This window comes from Odocoileus virginianus, chromosome 27 (genome assembly GCF_023699985.2).
Source record: "Odocoileus virginianus isolate 20LAN1187 ecotype Illinois chromosome 27, Ovbor_1.2, whole genome shotgun sequence".
NCBI lineage: Eukaryota > Metazoa > Chordata > Mammalia > Artiodactyla > Cervidae > Odocoileus > Odocoileus virginianus.
The window spans coordinates 9,212,852-9,222,423 of record NC_069700.1 but is presented as its reverse complement, the minus strand read 5'-3'; the positions used below and the strand labels follow the sequence as shown (position 1 = coordinate 9,222,423).

At 43.8% G+C, this 9,572-nt stretch overlaps 1 pseudogene; it reads left to right on the top strand.

Moving 5' to 3' along the window:
* The first annotated feature begins 4,271 nt into the window (after positions 1-4,271).
* On the top strand, positions 4,272-4,883 carry LOC139031396 (mitochondrial import receptor subunit TOM6 homolog pseudogene; annotated as a pseudogene).
* Positions 4,884-9,572: the final 4,689 nt, after the last annotated feature.

Sequence of the window (9,572 nt, the reverse complement as noted above, 5' to 3'; positions counted from 1 at the left end):
CCATACAGTGCCTTTGTGCAAAGTAGAAAAAGTCTCCTCTTCCTCACAATACTTCCCCATCTATTAGAAAAGCATTGTAATATGCAGTAAACTTGTAACAGTCAATATACAAATCCTTGGGGTGTGAACTTTGAATGGTGCCCCTTAAGTTACAAGTAGCAGAGCTGTAAAGAGAAGCCTTGGGATCTACTTGGTTTGGGGTATGAGAATAAGTCTTGTTTCAGAAACAAAGCAGGTCTGGATCAGTGGTTTGAAGGATACCTGGAAGTTTATTAATTTATTCATTCAGCTCTAATGGACCGGTTACTATATTCCAGGTGCAGTGCTAAGTGCTATGTGAGTGTCATCTCATTTAATCTTTGCAGAACAACTGTGAACAAGTATTATTTTTATCCCTGCTTTACATATGACAAAATCAGAGTTATTGCTTGCCCTAATTCACACCATTAGTGATAAAGCTTAGCTAGAGTCTTGATGGAGCTGATATTAAGGTTACCATTCTGCTTCTGACTACATATATTTACATAAAATAATTCTGTTGGAATTGATGTTGGTAATTCTTACATTCATCTAATCATATCTCTTTATTTTAATGTATTTCCATTGGATTTCTCAGGAAAAAAGGAATAGATTCCGTGATTCTTAAGGTGCTACAGAAGATGAGGATATAAACACTTTATACTTGCAAATATTAAGGGGGAAAAAAATCTGTCTTTTCAGACCAACGACTGAAGAAGACAAATAACTGTTTCAGCAATAGAGGTGAATTGCATGGGGCTTCTGTGTTGCTTGCTTCAGTGGAGATGGGTGTGATTGTGACCAATTAGGAGGATTAGTTCTTCAAATTGGAAGCATGCTGGCAGAGACTCAAGCATGAGAGCCTTGGCTTTCACAGTGATAATCCTTTCGATCTTAGGAGAGGCGACATGGCAGCTTCCTCCTGAGCACATGCCGAAGAGGAATCTGGTGACCAAAGGCCAGGTTTTCTTTTCTTCTTAGTTTCTGTAGTCATGAGAGTATAGTTTTTGGGCCAATAAAATCCTCTTGCAGAAGTCCTGCTGTCTTGCCATCTTCTCTGAGGAAGCTGATTGAAGTGAACGAGGAATGAAAAATTTTGCCCAACAGCTTATTTGGTTCTCTTACATGAAGGATTCTTAATTTAACTGATTTCCTCTTCCTAATTAGATTTTGCAATTAGGGTTGCCCATTAACCTAGAATTTTCCTATAAAAGACTCGTCCTCCATCGTGTTTGCCTGCCTCACAGCACCACAGCTGTATAATTGCAGTTAAATCCACATCCTCTCTTCAAAGCAGAGGAGATATACATAGCCAGATCCAGGTGGCTGGCTCTTGAATGCAGTTGGATTTGAGAAGCATGTGCAAAGCACTTTGCCAGCCACTCTGAGGTGATGGAAAGATGAGGGCACTCTGGGACCTCTAGGCTCCCATGAGTCATGCCCTTATTAACTTAATAAATGTTTATTGAGCACCTACTACCTGTTAGGCCCTGTTCAGGCAATGAGGACACAGCATTTTAAAAAGCCAATCAAGTCCCAGTACTTTCTGGTGACGCAGACAAAATATAAAGCATGCTAGATAATAAGTACAAAGGAGGAACTATTGTAATCCAGGCATTTATACTGGAAAGCAACCAAAACCCTGATGCTATCTGTTGGTGCACAGTGCTCTCAATTACAATGGAAGAAGAAATTCACTTTGACAGAGGAGGGGAGATTTGTGGAAGATTTTGTGCAAGCAAGGAGATCTAAGCTGGACTCAGAAGAAAGTTTGGATCAGGTGAATATAGCCACAATGCAAATAGGCAAGAAGAAAAAGCTTTCAGACATTATGAAACATTTCAGCAAAGGTCCAGGAGTGAGAAGACAGGGGATGCAAACCACATTCAGAAGAGCTGAATAGTTTAGTCCAGTCTCAGCACCAGTGGGATAACAGGTAGGACAGGAACACAGTCTGGAAAGGTATGTAGAGGCCAAGTGATGAAGCATTTTGACTTTCAGGGAGTATAGGTTGAGCTCGGCTGGCAGCGGAGAGTACCCTGAGCTAATATGTTTACAGATAGCAATGTGTCACACAGTGATACATCAGCTAGATGCACTGACCAGGTGCAGGAGATACCTGGGCTGGTGCCTGCTGGGTGGCTGATACCCAGTAACATTGAGATAAGCAGTCTTTGTTGTTTAGTTGCTAAGTCATGTCTGATTCTTTGCAACTCCATGGACTGTAGACCACCAGGATCTTCTGATGGGATTCCCAGGCAAGCATACTGGAGTGGGTTGCCATTTTCTTCTCCAGGGAATCTTCCCCACCCAGGAATCGAAACCATATCTCCTGCATTGGCAAGCAGATTCTTTACCACTGAACCACCAGGAAGCACAAGCAGTCTTTGGTTTTCCTTAAAAAACAGATGACATTATCTTGTGACTCAGATGGTTCAGGATAACAAGTTAGACATTTACATTCAAACATGATCTTTCCTTCATTCCTAAGCCACGGATATCCAAGTTTAAGGGCAGTACACACTGAGGCCCTGACAGACTCACAGCTTCTTCTTTTAAAGGGCAGTTGAGCAACTAGGGAGCTGAAAAGCTGAGATCTACTGATAGCCTACTGATTTCTTACACCAAGCCTCTGAGGTGGCCTGTAATAAAAGGTGCGGCTTCTCTTGACAAACTGCATATACAGTCAGTTCTCCGTATCTGTGGGTTCCATATTCGTAAGATTCAACCAACTGTGAATCAAAAATATTTGCTATGTGGCAGTCTGGATGGGAAGGGAGTTTGGGGGGAAATATATATACGTATATGTATGGCTGAGTCCCTTTGCTGTCCACCTGAAACTATCACATTATTAATTGGCTATACTCCCAATAATAAATAAAACATTTAAAAATTTTGAAAAAAAAAAATTCCAGAAAACTCCAAAGAGTAAAACTGAAATTTGTTGTATGCTGACAACTATTTAGATGACATTTACATCATTAGTTATTATAAGTATCTAGAGAGGATTTAAAGCACACAGGAAGGTGTGCTTAAAAGTGAAGGTGGCTCAGTTGCACCCAACTCTTTGCAACCCCATGGACTGTAGCCTGCCAGGCTCCTCTGACCATGGAATTCTCCAGGCAAGAATACTGGAGTGGGTAGCCATTCCCTTCTCCAGGGGATCTTCCCAAACCCAGGGATCAAACCCGGGTCTCCTGCATTGCAGGCAGATTCTTTACCACCTGAGATACCATAACAAACATGAGTATGTGCAGACTTTGGAATCTGTGGAGGGTCCTGGGACCAATTCCTGTGGATACTGAGGGATGGCTGTCGATGGTCAGAGACATATGATAAGCAATGAATTCTACCATCTTTCCTCTCCTGACATTGGACTTGACCGTCATGGTTCATAAGTAATAAGGAGCCCTAAAGAGAAGAGAGGGCTTCCCAGGTGGTGCTGGTGGTAAAGGACCTGCCTGCCAACGCAGGAGCCATGAGACTCGGAGTCGGACATGACTGAAGCGACTTAGCACGCGCGCGAACAGAAGGAACCAGTACTTCCATTTCATAAGCTTATGTCACGATCACCCGCCCCGCAGCTGACTCTCCTTTGCTAACTCAGACAAACAAATATATTTGGTTCACCTGAGTAAAGAAAAATATTTTTCATTTCTTTGTTCTTTCTTCTTCCACAGTTTCCTTCCCTAAATTTATGAGGCTCATTTTCTTGCTTCCTCTCTTTGTTGCTGTTTATGGTATAACGATCGGATGAGGGTTTGTAGACGTTTTTGCCACACTGTATATGTGATGAGAGTCTTTTTCCATTTTTCCTCGGTCTTGAGGGACGTATCCATGTCTCAGGAATGCTTTGTGGAGTTGGCTCTAGTATGCTGGCTTTCTTCCTGGTGGGTGTGGATTTGGAGTAGGGGCGACCCTCCGGGGGTCCACTGTGCTAGTTCCAGAAAGAGGATGCAAGGTACACATTCTCCCCTCCAACTGGAAGGCCTAACACGCCCAGGCTCTTGTTCTTTCCTCGGGATTAGTGGTGGTAACATGAAGCCAGTAGAGGAGGGCTAGCAAAGAAATGGGTATTAACACTGATATTTTGAAAGGGAAAAAGCCAGCCAAGATTTAAGTCCTTCAGTTGTTTTCAACAATCCTTTCTGTTGGTCAAAAAACACAGTGCTAGAAATCCCAGACTCCTAATCCCATTTGATTCTACCTGTATACTTTCTAAAATTTTTTTATTTCCTAGAAAACACAGGAGTGTTAAAAAAAAAAAAATTGTGGGCACCCGCCCGGTGCGTGGTGAGCGTTCCTACGGAGCACAGTGGGGCAGGCATGACCGCTGCGGGATCAGCAAATGAAGCTCCCGAAATTCCAGACAACGTGGGGACTGGCTTAGGGGCGTCTACCGCTTCGCCACTGACAGGAGTGACTTCTGGAGGAACTTGATTCTCAATTTGGAACTCTTTGCTGCTGGAGTTTGGTTGGCCAGAAATTTGAGTGACATTGACCTAATGGCACCTCGGCCTGGGGTCTAGCCTGTGAAGACACGTGGAACTCCTATGCTGTACTCGACCCCTTCAAAATCAGCCTCCAATCTGTGACCATCACGAGACTTGCCCTGCTGGCGGCTGAAGTTTGATCCAGAGGGCACCTTCCCTTCCCTGCCTGCCTGCCTTCTCTCTGCTGAGTCCACTCAGAACACCCTTCTCTGGTCAGCAGGCAGCCTTCAGCTAAAGTGTTGTCTTCTGTTCTGTAAAATGCTGTACATAGTTCCTAAGTTTCTGCAGGGGATTATCTTTGCTCTTGTCCTGAGGAATAATCTAATGGTATTTTAACAAATAAAGCGTGTACACACACACACACACACAAAATTGTTTCTGTTACCTGGCAGCCTAGATGGGAGTGGGGTTTGGGGAGAATGGATACATGTATATGTATGGCTGAGTCCCTTCGCTATTCACCTCAAAGCATTACAACATTGCTAATTGGCTATACCCCAATACAAAATAAGTTCAAAAGAAAAAAAAATTGCTTCATGGTGTGGAACTAGGCTGCTTCAAAGCATAAGAATCATTAACAGTGAGGATTCTTGTAATCAACAGCTGTACCCTCAAACTTAAGGGGGCGGAGAGAATTTGGACTGTTAGTCATGCTCATTAAAAAACAAAAACAGAGACACAAAACCATTTATTTGCCCATTAAGTCCCTTCAGATGTTCTGGGAGAGAGCATCTGAGGCCTTATGTGCCTTTGCAGCAGTGTTGGGTGGGGCTTCAGAACTCCCCTGGCCTGCATCTGTGCACCAATTCCAAGGTGGGTGTTGGGGATGGAGGAAAGTTTCCCACACCACATCAAGAAATTCTCAGATACCAGCAGAGTGTCCAAGAATCCAACTCAGTTCTCACACTATCTACCCCGAGACAGCGTCAGATCCCCCAAGGTAAGGCTTCAGTCCCACAAGACTGCTCTCCCCAACTTGAGATGCAAGTTGAAAGCCCAGGTTGTTTCCTGTGCTTCTAACTGGCTACAAACTAGAGGCTCCCATAACCCTCTCCTCAGGTTTGGTTAATTTGCTAGAGAAGCTCATACAACTCTGAGAGACATTTCACTTACCAGATCACTGGTTTATTATAAAAAAAGAATACATAGCTCAGGAACAAGACGATGGAAGAGGTGCATAGGGCCAGGTGTGTGGGAAGGGGTGCCAAGCTTCCATGCCCTCTCTAGGCACTGTGAATCTCCCTTATTTCCACGTTCACCACCAGAAGCTCTCCTTTTGGCATTATATCAGCAAGATTGACCAATTCATTGGCTATTGGTAATTGATACCAGCTCCAGTCTCTCTCCCCTCCCCAGAGGCTGGAGGATGGGACTGAAAGTTCTGACCCTCTAATCTCAAGGTTGGGGCCCCTGGCAAGGTGTGGTTCCAACATTACCTCATTAACAAAACCGAAGACATCTTCATTGCTCTCATCACTGAAGAAATCCCAAGGGCTTTGGGGGCTCCGTGCCAGAAATGGTGACAAAGACCAAATATATACTTTTATTATGAATCACAACATCACACTTTGACTCCTGGCTCTCCGTCTTTCTAGCTGTGTGAACTTGAGAAGTCACTTCCTTTTTCTGGGCCTCAGGTTCTCATCTATAAATTAGGCCAAAAAGAGTACCTACTCACAGGCACGTTGTGAGGATGAAACGAGTTGATTCCCCTAAAAGCCGTTAGTACCGTCTAGCATCAGACACTGGACCGCTGCTGACACCTGTGCTAAGACCCTCCGAAGAGTCTTAGGTGATACTGTATATAAACTGAGGTTAAATACCAGCGGGGAGATGGGAAGCTTGGTGGGAAGCTTATCCAAAGGATAAACACCTTTCAAATATTGGGGTGATATGAAGAGGGAAAAGCTTTCCAGAATCAGTGACTGAAATGAGGGTGGGGCTCACAGCTCCCACAAACTGGAGTGTAGGGTGTACCTTACACTTTCCCCTGCAAAGATGCAGAGGGCAGAAGAGGGGGGCACTGAGAAACATTTGTAATGCTGCTTTAAGTTTCCTTTTCCAGCATAATGGGTTATTTGTATACACCTACTCTTGGCAGAACTTACATAATATCTAAACCCAGGAAGGGCTTCCCCAGTGGCTCAGACGGTAAAGCGTCTGCCTACAATGCAGGAGACCTGGGTTTGATCCCTGGGTTGGGAAGATCCTCTGGAGAAGGAAATGGCAACCCACTCCAGTATTCTTGCCTGGAAAATCCCATGGAGGAGCATGGTAGGCTACAGTCCATGGGGTCGCAGAGAGTCGGACACGACTGAGCAACTTCAGTTTCAGTTTCAAACCCAGGAAAGTCATGGTTATACACTAGTAGAGATTTGGGGTTGAACAGATAACCTGAGGGTCATTCAGAAGACAATGCCTGACCCTAGAGGTGTCATACATGCCCCCCTATAAGCATCAGGCTGTATGGGCAAGAATGGTCTTTGGAGAATCTTAGAAATGGTGGCTCCCCTAACTATAACTAGATAGTACCCCTAACTCTCTACCACATACTCCCTCCTGGCCCGTATCAGCAGCAGCCTCTGGTTTTGAACACAAAGGACATTTGTTCCATGCAATCACTGTATAAAGGTGGTCTCTTTCTATTATGAATAATCATGAAATTGAGGGTGAAGGAGAAAGATAACTCCACATTTGAAGCTACAAAAAGGCTATGATTCGTTTTTAGTCTCTTTATTAAGCAGCCTAGTCTCAGTTAGATAATTTGCAGCAAGGTTTCTACCCTGGAGCAAGTTTCCTCAGTCATGTTAAATTCATGGGGAAAATCCTCCCAGGATTTAGAACTGAAATATAGACAGCTTTAATAACAGGAACGTTGATGTAAAGAGCAGGGAAAGGCAGTATGTTCTAACCATTTAGGGAAAAAATGGGTAAGATGTTACTAATAAGCTCTGCTATATTTTTATCCTACCATTTTCTTCATCTGAAGGAATATTGAGAGGAGCTTTTAAATTCTGAATGATTATCTGACAGATTCCATCTTTAGGGCAAATTACTAGCAAGGGTTTTATTTCTCTATTACTTTTACTCAAAACTCAGAGGACACATGCTTACCGGAGCCCAGATGAGGAAATAAAATCTACAGACAAGAGTGTCGTGAAGAGAACTGTGGAACCCAGCACCTTCTAGCTTACCTTACGTGACCTTGGTGGACACTGGAGAAGAGAGGCATAGGGCCTGGAGCACCCTCCTGGATGTAGCCCCAACCTAACTGCCCAGCCCCATCACTCACCATCACCTCCAACTACACACCTTGTATTCCAGTTACGCCACACCAGCCACTGGTCCCAAATGTGCCACATGTTTGAATACTCTCCTTCCACCCACGCTTCCTATCTTCCAAACTTCCTGGTAAGTTTCAACTTATCTTTTAAGCCACTGATCTCCAATGTGGCTTTCTTCCAAAAATCATTTCAACCCCGAGCACAGTCAGTGACATCTTCTTCTGTTCTGCCATAGCACCCAGCACCCACTTCATTGTGGCGCTTAGGACAGCGGGATTATCATGAATATTTCACAGTGTCAGCTCTCCCTGTGATCCTGAAAGGGCAAGGACCTTCCCTGGGATATCTGAACTCTCCAGCCCAGTGTTTCCCAACAGCAGCGATAATGACATTTCGGGCCAGAAAACGCCTTGGTGTGGGGGCTGTCCTGTGCACTGTAGGATGTTTAGCATCATCCCTGATCTCCACCCACTAAATACCAGTAGCACATGATCCTCAATGTGATGACAAAAAACTATCTCCAGAGACTGCTCAACGCCTCCTGGGGGAGAAAGTTAGTTCGGATGAGAACCACAGCTCTGGCCCTAACTGAGAGCCTGATATGTACCAAGTGCTTAATACATATTTGTCGAGTTAATAAATCAACGTCCAAATTAATGAATAGAAACCGAGCGAACCACAGATAAGGAAGGCTTTTTCGGTATCTTTGACACACTCACCAAATCAAACTTAAGATCTTTGTTCCAGAAGTCTCTGCGTGAACTGGTTCTACTTTCTTCCTATTTCATCTCACATCCTCTGTCCCTCATCTGCAGGCACTTCCAGATCTTCATGCTTTGCTTTCCTTCCTGCCAATCCAAATTCTGTACTGACTGCAAGACAGAGAACAACTTGTCTACTTCAAAAAGCCTCCCCAAGTGTACCCAATCCACAGTGACTCTATTTCACTGATGAAAAATTATATGCATATGCGTATATATGCTTACATATACATACATACATATATATACATACTTCTATGTGCAGTATTTTTGGTCTTAGAGCTATTATCATCTTTTTGTTTCACACACATGTACAGGAAATTTCCTCTCAACTAGAAGAATGACTCGCCTGCTTCTGCCTTTGAGATTTTCCTTCCCCTTAGCATTAGCCCAAGTTTATGAGCAACAGATGTTTAGCTTATGTTTGAAGTGAATTTTTTTCCATAAATCTCTGGCAGGTGTGCTAACTCTGTATAATTGGTGTGGTCTTGACATAGTTTTGCTTTTAAAAGGCATAGGGCTCCATCTTTAACATCTTGTAGTTCTGTGTTTTTTTTTCATCTTGTAGTTTTAAAACTCATTTCAAGGAGATTCTGCAAATGTGAATAAAAGTAGTTTGCAGTGCTGTAGGATTTCTGTCAGAAGGCACTAAATACGATAAAGGCAACAATGGCTGCATTTTGTCTTAAATTCTGACTGTGCTCAGACTCCATCTAGGCTTCGTTTCCCACTGCTTGAAAAACCTCCCTTAAAAATGTTGACTTCCTGGTTTATTCTGGGCTCTCTCAACCTGAGTACCCTCTGCGCCTCCCTGATTTAGGCAAACTTGCAGCAGCTTATACACACACCTTCCCCGTGCTTGAGTTTGGAAACTGCGCAAACTTCCTGTCTATGGGGCATTTCTTTCTCACGTTTTTCTTGAAATATAGTTCATGCCTTGCCCAGCAGGAGGAACCTGTGGGGCTTCCAATACTTAGTGTTCACTGGCAGGGTACCCCAGAATGTACCCGCTTTGC